This window comes from Camellia sinensis, chromosome 7, assembly GCF_055761805.1.
Source record: "Camellia sinensis isolate YWXY chromosome 7, ASM5576180v1, whole genome shotgun sequence".
In the NCBI taxonomy this organism is placed as follows: domain Eukaryota; kingdom Viridiplantae; phylum Streptophyta; class Magnoliopsida; order Ericales; family Theaceae; genus Camellia; species Camellia sinensis.
The window spans coordinates 162,913,947-162,934,210 of NC_138967.1; the positions used below are offsets into that span (position 1 = coordinate 162,913,947).

Below are 20,264 nucleotides of genomic sequence, written 5' to 3' on the forward strand. Positions count from 1 at the left end.
TGTTCAACTTTCACTTTCTGTTCAACATCTCCAAGTGAGTGGAATATTATGGGTTTCGACCTTTTTCCTTTAGAAGGGACGACAATCTTATTATATTTCTCCACATAGGTGCATTCTGTCCTCCTTAATGGCAACGTGAACTCACCCTTGCGATCCAAAATTGGATTTATTGGGGCTAGAGCCTTTGCCCCCGGTTTCCTTTCGGACTTTGGCACATATCGAAAAGTTCTTTTTGTTGAAATTGGAGTAGACTCTAGAGCGTCTTTGTCATTCGGAGTATCTTTAGACTTCTTCACATCTTTTCCCTTTCTTTGTGAAGTCTTTGTAGAGAAGCGTGCATCAGCATAGTAGGCCTCTACTTCTCCAAATGGATCATTGTCAGCCATAATTGTCCCTTCTTTTTTGGGTGAAGGCAATAGGTACTTAATACGTTGGTGATAAGTTGATGGCACTGCATGATGATTATGCATCCATGGTCTCCCAAGCAAAGCATTGTAAGAGGTGTCTACATCAATGACCAAGAACTCAGTGCTTTCTTCAATATCCCCAAACTTGGTTCGCAATTCAATCTTCCCCATTGGGCGTTGTTCATTTTGATTAAATCCTTTAATGACCAAACGACTTGGGCGAAGTTGTAAAATTCGAACCCCTAATAAGTTTAAGGCCCTCCAAGGCAAGAGGTTTACCGTGGATCCTCCATCAACCAGAATTCGAGAAATTTTCACATCATGGATAAGCCCAGTGATAAACAAAGGCCGATTATGGTCTGTCATTTCAGCACACATGTCTTTGTCACCAAAGGTTACCATAGCCATACATGTAGTTGCCTTCTCTTGATTTCTACCCTCGATTTCTTTGTGGAAATCCTTTGGCTTGGACAGGGCATATATTAAAGACTTTCAAAGCTCTGGAGACATTTTCAGTGCATCATATACGCTCAACAATGCTGGAATTTTCTTTAGATGAGCTAGTACATCATATTTCACTTGCTCTTCCTCCAGCAAAACCTGTGGAACTTCTGACTTTTAAGGGTCTTGAGGATTTCGTAATTTCCTTCAGTAGGTCAAGTAAGTCTGGCATACTTCAGCAACTGCCTTTTCATTGACCTCAACTTCTTTTGTTCCCTCACCTATTTGGACCATGTTAACTGGTCTAACTGCAAGGTGATCATCATCATCAGTCACTTCTCCATCTTCCTGGAGCTACATTCTTCTCCCATTTCATAGGTACCAGGAGTCACACCTATAAAGCATTGTATTCTTCAAAACCATTCTTCATGGCCTCCCAACTAGGCACTACGACTCCATCGAGGGAGCAATACCAGTCAAAGGCGATCCCCTCCAAGGAAAGGGGGAATTGTTTTAGGCAAAGTGCTTGATTTTGAGCTGTTTCCCCATACTGTTTCAAAAAACGCCTAATATGTTTTTGAGGATCTCCATACCTCTCATATAGGACAAAATTCGGGAGTTCGTATCCTTCAGGAAATGGTGTTTTCTCTACCCATAAAGGGAACAAATCCCTTGGGCGATAAGTGCCCATCTCTCGAAGATCAAGGGCAGTTTCAATCTTCTCCTCAATTGTGCCTTCTATGAAATCATATGTTTGAGAAGATGTACCATCATCATCCAAATGTTCTGACATCTCAATTTCTATTGGCCATGGTTTATAAAATGTCCTGTAGAATCGATTAACCATGGTGTCCCAATATGGGATTGAATTAGGTGGTGTAGACCGCCTGGAACTCCGCTCCGCACGCAAAGGCGTGAATCGTTGTCCTAGCTACTACAGTTCGGACTCATGTCACGATTCTGAATCTAATTTCACAAAGTGCAATGTAAGATTGATAAATCACCAAAGAGTCCAAATCTGGCAAATCGTTTTGGAAAGTTGAGTTTAATCAAAAAGTGCCAAACATGAACTGCTTTGCCAAATTTCAGAGTCGCCACCTAAATATTTTGTTTTGGGAAATTTAGGAAACCCTGACTCATGCCTAAGGCCACGTGTCCGTCATCACCAAAGTTACCTCGGCTCAGGAACTTGGGTACAAGAGGGGAAGGACATGAAATGAGCACCCCCGCTCGCCCGATCAAAGATCGGCCTTTACTAACATGATGTGTTGTTTTTGAAAACACATGCGTTCTTATTCCGATTAATTAGCTAATCTTACTATGTGATGCACACAGCATACAAGTATAGACTAGATCGCTCAAGTTGGAACAAAACATCTCATGTTTGTTTGTTTTGAAAATGGTTTGAAGGTGCTATTCGCAAGTAGGCTTAGTCGCGGATTTGCCACCCTCAAGTGGGCTTAGAAAAACATGATTTTGCCACTTCAAGTGGGCTTAAAACTCGCATTTCGATGAATTGTTCCAATTCAAGCAATCCAACCTTCATCCACAGGCATTTATGCAATTTAACACTTAAGCAGTTAGCCTCATGGCAAGCATGCTATCATGGCAGTCACTTACACACATGCAAGGATGCTAAAGCATAAACACTCACAGTGTACTCCGAGCCAAAACAGAAGCTAGTTAGTAATCAATGCATGATCCTAGCTATATTAAGAATGCCTAATTCAACACATACAAAATGCAACTAAGATAGGCTCAGCTATTCTAAGGTGTCATGTGAATGCAATTTAGATAACATGTATTCAAATTAGTATTGAAATACAATGCAGTTTGTATGATTCGCCGAACCCGGTGCATGCAAGACACATGAATGATGCACGCATGTGAAGCATAAGGATGCTAATTGAAAATGACTCTAAACTAACCATCAAAAACGGATAAGTAAAAGGGAGAAAGAAATTGGGGTTGGAAGACATGCATCGCACACACGCACACTTATTACAACAGTTGTGCCCTCTTGACGGAGAGTCCGAATAATAAGCTAACTAGTTACGCTAAGCTAATTAAACTAATTATTACAAAATGAAGCTAATTAACTAGCTACAACTAATTATTACAAAACAAGCTAATTAGCTAACTACACTAGCTAATTAAACATTACAGCATAAATCAATTAGCTAAACACATTAACTAATTAAGTACAAAATCAAAGTACAAGCTAGCTAAGCAAAGCAATAAAAAGGAGCCTCGGGACGAGAAGCGCATGCATGCTCGGTCGCCTCGTTCGGAAATCCATCACTGTGCCCCAACTTGCCTCTGTTTGCATTTGTTCTCAGAACACTATACAAAGCTCCAGATAGCTTATACTCTATCATGAAGACCCCCAGGAAGGCTGCCGACCAGTTGATGGTGGTGTAGACCACCCAAGTATGCTGCAAACTAGAAAAAGTGGTCGGCCAGCTACTTTTTCTGGTCTGCCTACCAGAAAATTCTGCACAACTCCATTTTGCTACAACAGGGAACAAGAAGGGGCATGGCAATGTATTTGCAAGATATGTGTGCACAACCTCTCTCCCTATCATTTCTTAAGCTCAAAGAAGTGAGGTTCTCGACTCTCGGGCCACCAACCGAGCATCGCAATGCACGATGGCCGAGAAGCCAAGATTGCACAATCAATATGAATGTATGCATACAGAAAACATAAGGGCCTTAACCTCTATCATGCATTATCAAGAGGGTCGGCAACTGAGAAATGAGGCACATTTCATCACTTCAAGTATGAAACGTCCCTCATTTCTCGTGTTTGGATTAACACCCTATCCAAACACAATGCAACACATATAATGCAATGTATTCACAAGATTCTATCATATGGACAATGCATGTATGGCATGTTTAAAAGCTAATGCATCGAAGCTAGTAAAACATGTTACACACGAGGCATGCAATACGATGCTCAATGGACTTAAACTGAATATGGACAGACCTCAATCATGCCCAAAACAGTGGCCAAAATGCTATGAAATGATGGCATGAAATGCAAGATAATGCATGCTCATGCAATGGCTCATCAACTAAGCATAAGAGCACAACTCTCAAACATGATGAAGAAGTGACAAATGTGAGAGTGTAGCTACACTATATGCACTAAAATCATGTATGAAATGATGCCAAATCATTCAAACAATACAAGTATAGCATGCAAGAGGGCCTAAGGCACAAGGCCACCAAGAGGGACTACACAAGAGGCATGCAATACATGGCACAAATGACTGAACCAGCCATGGACAGAGCTCAAATAGGTCAAAACAAAGACCAAAACATGCTGAGATAGGACCTCAAAAGCCTAGGCATGCATGCATACACATTAGGCCACAAACAAGGCAATAATGCATTACCCTTAAAAGCACTCAAAGGGTGAAAGAAGTGAGAACATGGCAATGCTATATGCTTTGAAATCACATATCAAATGATGCCAAATCATGCAAATAGCCCAAGGAATGCATGCTAGTGACTTGGAAACTCAAAGCTAGTGAGCAAGAATGCACTATGGCTATACAAAGCAAGGCATGCATGACCAAAACAACATAAAACAGAGCTTAAACGTGGTAAAACATGAGTAAAAGCTTGTTGGAGTTGAGCCAAAAGCATGCTACAATGATGGTCCAAAGCATGATGCATGTTAGGCTAGTGAATGGAAATGCACTACAAGTTCAAGGAGCATGCAAGGGGCTATCAAACCAACCCTTATCAGAGCTATAACATGCTAAAATAATGCCCAAGACATGCTATGATGGAGCCAAAACATGCTAGAAAGACATACTACTTTGATGAGCCACAAGTAGGATTACACTACACATACAAGATGCATGCAAGGGGTGACCAAGAAAACCAAAAACAAAGTCATGGAAGGTCTAAAAGGTCACAAAAAAGTGCTCAAACAAAGCTTCAAGAAGATAGAGCTACATGCTCCTTTGATGAGCCATCAATACAAGCATATAAGAGAAGAGGAGGGGGGACAACCCCCTCTTATTTGGGGCCTCAAAACCAATTTTCCACCACTAAAATTCCTCTGGAATTTAGTGATAGAAAGGCCAAATAGAGGTGATCGCAAAGGCTCAAAGTGATGGCTCAAAAGCCTAGCAAATAGGGCATGCAAGGGAGTAGATCACCCTCAACACCAAAGAGACCTCAAACAAACATCTTAAATACTGAAAATCAGAACTTTTTGCAGTAGAAAGTTAGGCCTAAAACAACATGCAAATAGGGCCAAATAAGCAATGAACACAAAGCTTAAAAGAGGGCTAATGACTCACTCTTGTAGAACCACTTCAAGGAAGCAACTCCAGCAAACTTTTGAGCTAAAAACCAACTCTTGAGTTCAAACAAGACCCTCAGGTACCTCAGCAACAAGAGTGTGGTGTTTCACTATGTGTTTGTGTGCAAAAATGTGAAGAAACTACACTTTCAAGCACAAATACGAGACAAAGGAAGAAATATAGAGATAGATGTGTGTGTATAGCTCCAAGCCAAAATTCTGAACCTAAGGCAAGAGAGAAGAGGCTCCCTTTTATAGAAAAACATGCAACAAGCTTGTTGAACAAGCTTTAGACTCCAAGCAATCCCTCCGTATGGAGGATGCCTTCTGTGCCAAACAGCTGGCAAGAAAATATCTACAAGAAACTACAGGAAAGCTGTCGACCAATTGAAGTGGTCGGCCAGCCACTTGCACTGGTCGGCCGACCAGCCACTTGCACTGGTCGGCCGACCAGCACAAGTGGTCTGTAAGGAGACCAAGTGGTCGGCAAGGGGGGGAAGGTGGTCTGCACCAAGAAAGCAAGGTGGTGGCATGGTTGCCGACCACTTTTGGTGGTCCAAAGACCACCAAGACCAGTTGGCCAACCAGAAAACTGGCTGGCTTGGAAGAAAAGTGGTCTTCAGGGGGAGAAACTGGTCTACAACCCCTATTCCACCCTCCAAGCAAGGAAAACAACGTTTGTGCCAAAAACAAACTAAAAAGGATGCAAGACAAGAGTTCGCGGGTCAAGGCACGCAGCCGAAAGCCTCGAAAACTAATCTACGGGCACCAAAAGTGGTCTACGGGAGGGAAAAGTGGTCTACGGCCACAAAAAGTGGTCTACAGACCTCTGTTTCCTTCTAGACCAAGGCAACAAGGCATGGTTCAAAAACCAAGCCAAGAGGAGAACGTTAAGCGGTCCCGAGACAAGGCGTGCGACCGAAGGCTCTGGAAACCAGAAACTAGTCTACAAGAGGGAAAAGTGGTCTACGACCACAAAAAAGTGATCTACAGACCTCTCTCTCCCTCCAGGTAAGGTCAACTAGGCTTGGTCCACAAACCGAGCTAAAACACAAAGAGTTCAGAGGCCCGAAGGCAAGGCACCCAGCTAAAAACTCCGGAAACTCGAAACGAGCACAAACATGCGCGATCATCGAGTGCTCAAACGATGACGTCTGAGTCTTAAGATCGGTCAAAAATAGGGGGTCTACAGGTGGCAGGCTGAAGTACCAATCTGCTGCCCATCCTTCCAAAGAAAGAACGAACTGCCGTAGAAGTAACGCCTGGCTTTTTACTGTGTTTCCACATTGTGCAAGGAAACAAACCAAATGGCGCTTTGAATAACCTGTCCCATTATATAAAGAAAAACGAGGTGCTGCGTATCCTCGTGGGAACTGAACCCATTCGACCTAATTAGGGAAAGGGTGTCCAGAAATTTGATTTCTTTCAATAATCAAATTTTGATGGGCTTCAAAACCCTCATCTTTCAAAGAGACTGTTACTTTTACCTGATGTTATGTTTCCCTTCTAGCTTCAAATTTTGCTTTCTCATCATCACCTGGATTGCGAATGATATGTATTTCTCGATCTTCAAAATTTACATCCACCGTGATGACATTACAAGGAAAGTCAAAGTGGTCACTTGATACACTTTCTCCATCGTATGCCCTAGCTGGGGATGTGTATGGTGAACCATCAGGCGAAAAGTCAAGTTCCCAATCTTCATTAGGATCCTCAACTTGAGATAACTTTTCTTGTTTACTTGAATTTTTCCATACTTCATCATCCGACTTACACCTGCCATTCACCTCATCATCCTTGAAATGTAGTCATTTTTTCGCCTTTTTCACAAGCTCAAAGTCAGACCTACACCCAGTGTCTCCTTGTTCTGTTCCCTTTACATATTCTAGAGTGCTTTGATAGTACATTGGTGGTACTGGCGAATACTCTGGAGAAAAGACTTTTGGTGTACATTTTGGAGAGGCTAGTGTGTATTTTGGAGAAGCTGGTGTATACTCTGGTGAGGCTGGTGTGTATTCTGGAGAAGTTGGTGTATACTCTGGTGAGTCAAGTATGCAGATAGGAGATATAATGCAATCTCCTTCCCTAACTTTTGAACCAACTTCACCCTCATCTTCCTCGTCATCACTTAGAACAATGATGGTTAGGCAAGGGACCAAAGTAAACTTTTCCTCCCTTCTTTTATCAAAGTATGTCTACAACTCCACAGATTGAAATTTTGAAGGTAGAAATTCCTCCAATGTGACTGGGACAAGGGGACCTTACTCTAACTGCTCATCAGGGACCAATTTCTTCCACTTTTCCTTCTTTGGGTTCTTTTTTCCTTTTCTCTTACTTACTTTGGCTTTTTTTTGTTTCTTGGAAACTTTTGTTTTTTGCTTTTTGGAAACTTTTGGCCCTTATGTTGTTGAATCAACCACACTTCTAGCTTTCATTGTGGCATTTTGTTTTTTCTTCATGCTTTTTGAGTGATAAACAACCCATTCTCCTTCATTATCATTGTCGATAGTGATTAGGTTAGCAGATGCTTTCTCTTAAGGAGGGAGCTCGATAATCTTAGAGTCCAAAAGTTCTTAAATTTTATCTTTCAGAACAAAGCACTCTTTTATCGGATGGCTAATCAAACGATGGTAGGGGCACTACTTTGGATCGTTGGTCTTTCCTACTGCATGTGGTCTTTTCACCTCAGGGAGAGCAATCAACTTTTGCTCCAACAGATCTTCAAATAGGTCTTCGACTAGATCATCCATGAAAGAATATTTCTTCTCCAACCTCTCTTTCATAGTTACCTTTTTAAATTCCTTAGGCTTTTTAGCCCCTACTACAACGGGACCCTTCTTTCTGGTTTTGATTATAGCTACAGTCGAGGACTCAACCCTTTCAACGGCTCTAGGCCTCCTTCGTTTAGCTAGAAGCAGCTCCATATCATGAGCTTTAGTGCATAGATCATTGAATCCTTCAAAAGTTTAAGCCATAAGAGCCGTAGAGAGCTCATGTCGGATGTTGTTAAGGCACATTCAAATTAACTCTAATTGCATAAACTTTTGAGGACAAGCAAATGTCAAAGCTCGCCATCTTGCAATGAAATCTGTAATAGACTCATTGTCACGTTGCTTGGTCTCAATCAGTTCTGGTACTTCAACTCGCCTTTGTGTGTTGCAGAACTATTTAAGGAACTCCTTCACCATGGAATCCCAATTTAGGATTGATCCCTCAGGAAGATTAGCATACCAAGTAAATATAGAACTTCCAAGTGATTGGACAAATAGCTGCAGGCACAGGGCCTCATTCTGGGCTATTGGCCCGCATCTTGAAAGGAAATGAGTCACATGTTGTCTTGGATCTCTTGTTCCATCAAACATTTTGAAATCTGGTTGGGAAAAACCAGAAATGAATGGAATAGCATCTATCCATGCTGGGTAAGGTTTTGTAACTATTCGAAAATTCTCATCATCTTTTTCTTTGACTTTCTTTACTTGTCTCCTCACCATATCATCAATCATGGCCATGAGCATTGGATTCATACCACCACTAGTTAGATCAGAGTAACAAGAACCATTGCCCCCTGGGGCTAGTGTACTTTGTATGCCTAAAGATGTCCCCACAACAGGTTGTGTCATTTGTTTGGGTGCACTTCCTGGTCCTGTCATTTGGGCCTGCAACTGTTGCATTTGCTCCAACATAGCGGTCATTTCCCGTTCTTTCTCTCAAGTTGTTCTTGTAGGGCCACCACTTTTTCCTTGAGACCTTGGTCTTGTTGGACCTTCGAATTTTCACCTTCTTTCTCAACCTCAGCCATCATAACTGCGACTTTGTTGATATCTCTCAATTCATTGTTTCCAATATCCGTTGAAACAAAACGAGATAGAATCATCTTGTTCGTACAAAGGATTTTCAACCCCTACAACATTACTCATATTTGAAGCATCTGACTGTGATGCTTTGTTTTTAGCCTTACGGGTTATTGACCTTGTTACAGGCCCTTGTCTTATTCCCTCCATAGATAGTTCAATCAAAGTCGAAATATTTCCCAAGGGTTGCCTACCCTTATCCACCTTTGACTTTCCAACAAAGACAGGACTTTCAATTTGTTTTTGGTGTTCGTCTTTCGAGAGAGCCCTTTCAATAGCTCCTATAACATTTGTTGCCACTGTTCTTAGTTCCAGTTTCTTTAAGGCCTTATTTCTTATTCGTCTTTGTCTTTTCAAAACTGGACCAGATGACATATCAAGTCGAGCCCCTAGGGGCATAGAAGGAACCGTTTGCGTTTTTGCAAATTTCTCATGAATTTTCAAAACAGTCCCTACATTTTTAGAGCAGACCAATTGATGTTGATTCAAATCCTGTTAGGCCAACAGGTGTCAGGTGTTCCTTATTCGAACCTTGTTGGGCCAACGGGTGTTCCTTATTCGAACCCTGTCGAGCCAACGAGTGTTCCTTTGGCTCCTGAGAGTTGACTGAGATTTGGTTTGACCGATTTTGTGCTCTGAACAGAACTATCGGTTCATAGGCCGTAACTGTTTTTTTAACAACAGGGGCCTTTTTTCCATCAACAGGAGTTTGGGTCATTACCCTCCTCTCAATGGCCCTAATAATGGCCATGTTTTCAGCATAGGCTTTCTTTTGGGCAGACTCCACCATTTTAATGGAGTCTTCTACCCTTTTGAGTAGTTGGGCCACAACATTTTTTGTTGCCCCAGTTGAAGCTGCAACAAAAGTCATAGTTGCAAACTGATTAGCCTCCTTTGCCTGAATTAGAAAGCTCTTCGTTCGGGCTGTGGCCCTCACAGTTGCGTACTGCTTCAACGTTTTCACATAATCTTCAGTAATCTTTCTCAAACTTTCAGCTTTTTGGAGAAGTGTGACTTTCTTCGTCACACCAATTACCTTCGGGATAGCCAAGAGCTTTCGCTCTGGAGCCCCTTGGGTGATAGAGGAAAGAAGTGCATCTTTCCAGGATTTTGCTGGTTCTACCTTTGGGACAGCCAAGAGCATTTGCTCCGGGGCCCCTTGGGTGATGGGTGCTATATCCACCCTTGGTGATTTCAGAACCATTAGAGTGTAGGTTTGTCTCTTGACAGTTGCTTCAGCATTCCTATAACAAAAGAATACATCAGTAAGTTTCAACTATATATATATATATTTATATATATATATATATATATATTTTTTCAAAAGATGAGAGGAGAAATAAGTCCCACTGGACGTGCCAGAATTTGTAGACACAAATTTTAAAAAACATGAAGTATTTCAACACATTTCAAAATTTTATGTTACAAATGTCCACTGTTTAGTTTTTAGACTAAACAGTGTTGATTATTTGAATAGCAAGTTCTTATTTCCGATCTGTACTTCAGATCGTTAATTACACATTTTAGACAAATGAAACCTCCGACTAATGAAGAACAAAATAAACAACAAAAGACAATTTAAGAAAAATAAATATTTTATTGAAATTGTTATGGGTTTTGAACCCTCGAATACAAAATTCAATTCTTAGGTTTGGAATCCTCTACCTATTCATCGCCATTAGCGTAGCCTCTTGAGTTCTTTAGGCTTCTCTTCTTCTTTCTTGTAACGACTTCTTTAGCTCTCAATTTCTTTCTTTCTCTCTCTCTCTGATCTTTTCACTTCTGATTTTCTCCTCCCCCGTCTTGTGTGATGGTCCTCATATTTATGGAGGGCCATCAGGTGATAGGAATGCCTCATCTTCAATTTGAATTTCAAATTGAATGATAGCGTCATTTGAATTTTGAATAATAGCGCTGATTAATCATATATCTGATTAACCAGATTGATCTTTGGGGTTTCATCCTGTATGGTGTCCTTGCTATAGGCTCTACAGGTGTCATCTTTCGTAGGCTCCACGTGTCACTTGAGCATCTTGAATAACATCGTTGAGATACAACGTCGTTTTATTTATGCACTTCAACGGATCATAATGATCTTTTTTTAGGAAGTGATTACCTACAACTTTCCTATTGTAGGCTCTATACGTGTCATAAATTTAGTTGAAATTTATGTGTCAACAACCTTTTAGCACTATCCTCACAATGATAGAAATTTGTCCATAAATATCTTTTATAACAAAATTTTCACTTTTAGAGAGCAAAACATTTAGGTGTCGTTTGGTAACACTTACGTTTTCAGTTTTCTGTTTATATTTACAAAAATTTTAAAAACTCAAATAAAAACTTTTTTGGTAAAATTTTTATTTATAAATCAGTGGTCTCAGTTTATAAATTTGGCCAAAAAATAAAAATACAAAAAATGTGTTTCCGTTTTGAGTTTTGCGTTTTTTTTTTTTTACCACCCAACACTAGCCACAACCGCCACAATTTTCCACCACTGTCTTCTGCCACCACCACCCACCGCCACCACTCACCACCTACCTGCCACTACCACCCACCACCCATCTACCACCACCACCACCACCCATCTGCCACCCACTCGCCATCACCACCACCACCACCACCACCACCACCACCATCACCCACCACCCACCCGCCACCCACCTGCCACCACCACCCACCCGCCACTGTCACCCACCCACCACCACCACCACCCGCCGCCGCCGCCACCACCACCACCACCCTCACCCACTCGCTACCACCCTCCACCTGCCACTGTCACCTACCCACCCCCCACCACCCGCCAACACAATCACTACCACCACCACTCACTCGCTACCACCCGCCACCGTCACCCACCCGCCACCGCCACCACCACCACCACCTACCCACTCGCTACCACCCACCCGCCCACCACCACCAGCTACACACCACCCACCGTCACCACTTTCCACCACCGTCTTTCACCACCACTTGCCATTTCTCACTCTTTTTTATATTTTTAATATTTTTTAAACATTTTGTCAATTACCAAACGCGTTTGTAGTTTATGTTTTTTTAAAAATAAACAAAAATTAGTTTATAAAATTTTTGTAAATATAAACTGAAAACGTAAACGTTACCAAACACACCCTTAGTTTTTAAAACTCTTATATGTTGCAATGTCTTATCCAGCACAACACCTATTTCGTTTGAAATTTTTAAACACATCATACTTTTTTTTTTTAATAAATTTTTTTAATATTTTAATTATTTTTTTATTTTTAGATCTATATAATTTAAATCCATTTAAAAAGTATAAAATTTGTACAAAAATCTTTAAAAATTCATTGAATATAACAAAATATAAAAATATATTGAATTTTTGTACTTAACCTTTATTGTAGAAAAATAATATAGAAGTCCACCTTCTAAACCCATTTTTAAAATTCAATAACATGTAAAAGAGATAATTGATTGACAATCCGAAAAGACATAAGAAAGAGAAATTACCTTAGATATTTAAATATGTTGTTGTATCATTGAATTTGAAAAATGAGTCTAACTTTTGGACTAGAATAACTCTACTCTTTTTTTGTATTGAATGAATTTTTGAAAGATTTTTGCACAAAGCTTGTATTTTTTAAGTGTATATAGATTAACTAAATCTAAAATCTATAAAAATAAATAAATAAATAAATGATTAAAATACTAAAAAAAATTCATTAAAAATTAAAAAAAAATTATAAATTGAAAATTCATAAAACTGTTTTTGAAACTTCGAAACGAAATTCAACTTACTGTTAAAAAAATAAAAAAAACCTACAAGGGCAACACCCTCCCCTCAAGCTCTTAATGAAAAAATAAGAGTGAACATAGCCCAAAGCAGCAAAGAGAGAGCGGATGTCATAGATACCACGCCAAGGCACGGGCAGAACTTAGCAAGAAATGAGCAGCTGGTGTTGTCATGGATTAACAAGGCAATCAAGGAGCCCGTGAATGCATACAAGAGCCATACAACAAATCCATGGAACGCCGTTGAGGGGATACCGTTGAATATCACCGTTGGAACAGGGTTGCCATTTTTGTATTGGTAAGGAGTGATTATGAGAAGTGTGGCGATTAAGAAAGACATAATTTGAAATTCGAATTTTATCAATTCTTTTCTATTACATTTTTTAACCAAACATAATTTAAATGGAATAATAATCTTAACCATAAGAATATATTCTTCATATTCTAAAAAAAAAAATAATCTCAAATTATAAGTGCTGTCACACTACGTTCCACAATTCACTCAGTAGACATCACACTTGGGGTGTGCGGTAGTTATTGGGTGATGTTGTGACATTGTCTTGCAAATCTTTGAGAGCCACAGGATAATGAAAAATTATGTGATGGTTTTGGATCAATTTCATATGGTGTCTCAATCAAGAAAAATGATATGGTGTGGATCGTTTTGGGACTGTATATCATATGTATTCGATTATAAAATTAATAATTTTATCATAAACGTTTATAATATTAATCACAAAATGCGTAATTTAACTATAAATTAATATAACAAAATGTTTACAACTTTGTGGTTGATGTTATAAAAGTTTGTAACTTGATTACAATATTTTTTACTATGTCAATTTGTAATGAGATTACACATTTTATAATTAATGTTAATAAATCTTGTGACAAAATTATACATTTTCTAATAAGGGTGCACACCATAGGAGAATCCCTCAATTTAATATTTATTAGTTAAAGCTTTGGGATTCATAGTTCGTTTGGGAAGTGTGTTGACTTTTTAACTTTTTAGGCCCCGTTTGTTTGGAGAGTTAGAGGGGGGATTGGGATTGATGGTGAGGTGGGACCCACTAATATTGTGTTTATTTTTAGAGATGGGGAGTGGATTGATAGTGAGCTCCGGATTAAGATGGGCCTCCCCAAAGGGATTCAGATGGGCCTCCCCAAAGGGATTCGGATGGGCCTCCAGGGCTTGGTATTAAAAAAATAGTCTGACGAACTAGAAATTTTTTATTTTATTTTTTACATATCGGGCATTTTTTTTTAACATTAACGTTTAATTTTTTATTTTTTTTTGTTAAGTAAACATCATTATTTTATTTGTTTTATTTTTTTCTGGAAATTTTTTTTTTTTTTTTTTTTTAAAAATTTTTTACTTGTTGGGCATTTTTTTTAAAACATTAATGTTTAATGTTTTTGTATTTTTTTTATTTGTTTTATTATTTTATATTTATTTTATATAAAAATAATTTAACAATCCCTACACTAATAACTATCATCAAAACAAACACAATTTTACTTAATCCCCTTACTATCAATCCACTCACTAACAATCCCCTCACTATTAATCCCCTCACTATCAATCTCCTCAATTCTACCTCTGAAAACAAACGGGGCCTTAATTTTTTGGCTATTTTAGTCTGGGATTAAAAAGCCTTTTTTGTGATGAGCTTTTTGACTTTTTTGACTTTTGTAAGAGAAAAAATGTAATGATTATGAGTTAAATGTAATGTTCTGTATTATTGGACTAAAGAGCCTATTTTGTTTTTTTAACTATTTTAGCCAAAAAAAAAAAACCCCAAACCTAACTTCCCAAACAAGGACTCAATATTTCTTGATTTTAGGAGACAACTTGATATATGTCAAGTGATGAGTTGTGCAGAGCAATACTTCCAAAACCACTAAATAATTACTCCAAGATAATGGCGGACTATTTTGAGAAGATAGTTATAATCAATTTTTTGGGTTAAAAACTAATTATAAGCTATTTTTTTGTGAGAGGGGAAGTGGGTTATAATCTGAGAAGTGGATTATAACTAGGGGTGTCCGCGGTTCGGTTTGGGACGGTTTGCGGTTCGGTTTGGACCCGCCCGCATCTATGCGGTTTGGGGAAAAGTCAACCCGCAACCGCCTGCGGTTTGTGCAGATAGGGTTTGCGGATGTGCAGGCGGTTTGCGGATTGCACTTCTTTTTCAAAAATTTATTTTTAAACCTTTTTTTTCTCTCATTTTGTCAATCTTTATTTTGGACCTTTTTTCTCATATTTTCTAAAATGGTCCAACATTAATAATTAATGAATTAAAACTTATAAAAAACTTATAAAATAAAAAACACAACAAATTCAATTCGTAACCTAAACAAATCATTCAAAATCTACATTCTATCATTAACTTGCATTCATCCTACATTCATCATTCATAACCCAAATAAAAAAATCCTACATTGAAAATTCAACATTCATCATTCCTAACCCACAAAAAAAAAAAAAAAAAAAAGAAAGTAATTCTTCATTAACTTACATTCATCCAAAATGCAAAAAAAATAATAATTCATTAACTTACATTCATCTAAAACCAAAACGCAATTAAAAAAAAAATTTTGTTGTCAAACTTCATTCAATACAAACCCATGAAATAAAATTAAAACATTTCTAAGATATCAAACTTCATCTTCATGAATCACATCCAATTCAACTTTCACAAATTCCAATTCCAATTCTAATTCTATGCATTTGGTTGATGAACCCTACACAAAAACAAATTGAAAAAAATATAAACTTTAATCGTCAATTATAGTAAGAAATGAAAAGATAAACAAATGTCTATATATTGCATCTCAATATAGTAAGAAAATGTGTTGAGTATATGAAAAAATTACCAATGAGCAAATGGATATTAGACATCAATTATAGCATCAACATTATAGGTTGAAGTTGAAGATGAGCTTGACTCCAAAGTACCTAATTAGAAGTCAACAAGAAAAGATTAATAAAACTTGCATTAGAAAATGAATAATACAAATAAAAATAAAGATAAATAAATTCCCATTTACCCGAGTCATATTGCTCAAATTCTTCTACATCATCCATCTTACAATATTTACATACAGCTCTACGCTTTCCATCGGTCCCTACAACCTTGTCAAAATGATCCCAAACTGTGGATGGTGCTCTCCCCCCTCCACCCTTACTCTTTCTCTTTAGGGGTCTAGGAGGCTTAGGTTCAAGTTCTGGTTCGGGTTCGACTAAGAGAGGATTCATTTGAGAATTAGAGGATTCCAGAGGTACAAGATTGATTGCGGGAGATTGAATACTATCCTTCATTGAAACTGGATTACAAAAATACAGTCACAGAATCAATTTTACAAACACAGATTTAATTTTAATAACAGATTGAATTTCAAAATTATACAGACAGATTCAGATGTACCAAAATTATACAGACAGAATCAATCAGTTTGAATGTAAACAGATAGATTCAATGTAAACAGATTGAATGTAAACAGATTGAATTCAGAATTAAATAACATACAGATTCTACCTATTTTTCTGAATTCCACCTAGTTGGTCAATCTAAATTCCAAAAATTAAATAACATACAGATTCAGATTTCAAATTTAATAACAAACACAATTAATAAAATTAACATACAGATTCAAATTTCAGATTTAATAAAATTAAGATCAACATACAGATTTCAGATTCAGATTTCAGAATTAACACAGAGACCAAAACAACTAAGATCAAACAAAACAAATTCAGATTTCAGATTCAGATTCAGATTTCAGAATTAATAAAATTAACATACAGATTTCAGATTTCACAACTAAGATCAACACATTACAGATTCAACACAAATTCAACACAACTAAGATCAAACAAAACAAACACAGAGGTGAGATCAGATCTGTTGGTCCACAAAAAAAATCAGATTTATTTCCAAAGAAACACACAGATTCAATCGGTGCAGAGATGAGAGATCAGAGAGAGAGAAAGAGGCTTACCTGTGAGTCGATCAGTGCAGAGATGCAAAACCAGAGAGTGAGAATGATGAGATGAGAGAGTGAGGGAGACAGATCAGATCAGAGAGATATCTGATATATATATATATATATAAAACAAAAAAAAATCAACGATCGAGGCGAGAGAGAGAGAGAGAGAGAGAGAGAGATTAAGAGAGAGAGTTTATCTGTGAGTAGATCGGCGGTGCGATGATCAGTGCGATGAGATGAACAACGAGAAAATGAGAGAGTGATCGGTGCAGAAGATGAAGATGAACAACGAAACAAGAGAGTGAGAGAGAGAGAGACAGTGATGAGTTGAAATGAGACTGAGAGAGTGAGGGAGACGATTAGGGTTTTTTGTTTTGTTTGTTATAGTTATAGATGAGGTGAGTGAGATGGTGAGACGGACGGTTAGATTTGAAAGGGAGGGGGAAAAAAATTAATTAATTAATTTAATGCGGGCGGGTTGGACGGGTGCGGTTCAAACCCGCAACCCGCCCGTAACCCGAAATTTATATAAAATCCAATCCGCACCCTATCCTAATGTGTTTGCGAAACCGCCAACACGCGTGCGGTTCGGATCGGGTATGGCGGTTTGGGCGGGTCGGATAACCCTATGTCCAGCCCTAATTATAACCCACTTTTCAAAGGAGACCGGCGTTGTCTGGGCTAGCTTATTTGGTGTAGGATGTGTGAGTAATTTATAATTTTTGACTTTATTTTAAAAATTCGTGCTAAATATTTGATGTAACTTGGTTACAGCTAACTCGGTAAAAGTAGTTTCACTAGTCTAGAAAAATTGGTTATTTGGATGTTAGGGAAAAACATGTTTCGTACTTCTATTTTTTTATTATCAATTTTTAACTTGCAACAATGTTTAATAACAATCTCATTCCGTAAATATTTTTGAGACTCTGTTTGATTAGCATAATTAATAGTGAGATTTAACAATTTATAAGATTAGTGTAAAATTGGTTATTCAATTGAATTAGTGAGATATATAATTTTCTCTAATTCACGTTTATTTTACAATAAATATTAAAATATATAATTTAAATTGAATATTTTATTGGCGATAGCAAGATAAGTTCATGCAAATATGTCAACCACATATTTTCTATTTGCTTCACCACTACTATTTTGATTAGCTACTCCCGTGGTTGTTTGCACAACCTCAATTTTGCTTCTTCATTATCTTTAATTAAAATCAAGGACTAGTCCACTGAGATCCAAGACCAACAATTATGGAATCAAGAAAGGTCACTGAACCCAACAGAACATACATCGTAGAGAACTAGGTTAAAATTGATTCTTGATAATCAGTTATAAAATAGAGAAATTTAATCCTGAAAATTTTCAATTTCTCTGTTTTTTAACAATAATTTTTTTTTTAATCTAGACTAGACTCCTATTTTTCAAATTTCAGTTTAAATTGAAATTTTCATTATTTTTTGTAATAGCAAGTACAACAAAATTTAGTCAATATTTCTTTAAAAAATCATATTTATGGTAAATCTTGTTTGAAAGATTTCAACAAGAATTCTAAAAATACTAATTTTATATTAAAAAAAATTCATATACAAAAGGGCAAATTACATATACCTCTCGAGATTTAGCTAAATTACAGAAACCCCTTGAGGTTTCGAAAATTACATCCCGTCTCCTGAGATTTATATTTTCATAACAAATTTATATTTTCATAACAAATTGCCCCCTAATTTGTTATGCAAATATAACCTTCATGAGGGAATTTGTAATTTCTCAAACCTCAGGAAAGTATCTGTAATTTGGCTAAATTTCGAAGGAGGTATATGTAATTTTTCCTATACAAAATTACTAAATTTTTAAGTTTGAAACAATTCCAAAATTGAAAATATCACTCAATATGTGTCATGTTAGTATGCTCTAAAATATTAGAGGACTTTTGCAAAGAAACTTTTTGTTTTGTATAATTTTCCAGAATCTTGTATTAAAATATTCTAAAAATATATTACTTTCGATCCTCTCAACCTTATCTAAAAGGGAAGCATTTGCATAGTTTTTATGTTCAAAGAGGATAATAATATATTAAAAGATGAGGGAAGAAAATGATATTTTTTAATAATTAAGTGAATCTTAAAAAATAAAATACGTGTAAACAAGAATGTCCTCCTATTTTAGAGTGAAAAGCAAAAATGGCCTCTATTCAAGATTATATTTTAACAATTTGTCATATATAATCAACAAAAATTAAAGATTGACTCAAATAAAAGATGTTCTTTGGTATATATAAACCCACATCTTCCAAATCGGTGTACATAGGGGTAATTATTGTTGGAAAATTTGGTTTTATAAGGCTTATTTTGGGCCAATTTTAAGTCCAAAATTGAGTGAGCCCCAAACATCTTTTGGGGTGGGTCCGAAGAGATGTGTTCCTTACCGCATGGCAAGTCACACGATGAAGACGGTTCGTCAAAACTATTTATGAGTAAATGAGAACTTGACGTCGTTTACGGATTCGTGAAATGGACATTTAAAGAAGTAAAATATAGGTTTCCGTGAAATGATTATCCCACATTGAAACTTTAAGAGAGCTTGTGTATGTATATAAGCTCTAGATTGCAATATTTGGATTGGGCCCCAAGGGACACCCCAAGTTTGTAGAAGGGTAGAGTTATGGACAAATGAAACATTAGCTCAAACCACCACATGCGCGGGTGTAGACGCGCCCGAGGAGGGGGCCCTCGCTGCTACAGTTCGGACTCGATTTTTGTCGCGGTTCTTAATCTTGAACCAAAGAGTCCAAATCCGGCAAATCGTTTTGAGAAACAGATTTTTGAAAAGTAGTGCCAAAGATGGACTGTTTTGCCAGATACAGAGTCGCCACCTAAATATTTTAAAATGGGAGAATTTAGGAAACCCTGACTCGGTGCCGAAGGCCACATGTCCGTCATCACCGGAGTTGTCTCGGCTCGGGAGCTTGGGTACGATCGGGGAAGGTCAGCTATGAGCACCCCCTTTCGCCCGATCCGAAGATCGGCCTCTACTAACCGTGATATCCGTTTTTGAAAACGTTATGTGTTCTTATTCCGGTTGTTAGCCTAGAGTTACTATGTTGTGCACACAGCATACAAGTATAGACTAGATTGCCTAATTTGGAAATAAGCATTGCATATCCGTTTGTTTTGAAAAGTGCTTTGGGGTTTGCTACTCGCAAGTAGGCTAAAATACGGATTTCAACGAGTTTTCCCAACTCAAACAATCCAACCTTCACCCACAGACATTCAAACAATTTAACACATAAGCATTTAGCCGCATGGCAAGCATACTGTCATGTTAACATTCACACACATGCGAGATGCTAAAGCATAAATACTTACATCGTACTCCATGCCAAAACAATAAACTAGTTAGCAAACATGCGTGCCCTAGTTTATGTTAAATTGTCTAATGCAACACATACAGGATGCAATTAGATAGGCTCGG

The 20,264-nt window shown here is 37.7% G+C and overlaps 1 long non-coding RNA gene across 1 annotated transcript; it reads right to left on the reverse strand.

Annotated features, from left to right (window-relative positions):
- Nucleotides 1–15,300: 15,300 nt before the first annotated feature.
- Nucleotides 15,301–15,811, reverse strand: LOC145795413 (uncharacterized). Its single transcript, XR_014336343.1, has 2 exons — nucleotides 15,675–15,811; nucleotides 15,301–15,542 (listed from the first exon to the last, which is right to left on the reverse strand). It is a non-coding gene; the product is annotated as an uncharacterized LOC145795413 (long non-coding RNA).
- Nucleotides 15,812–20,264: the final 4,453 nt, after the last annotated feature.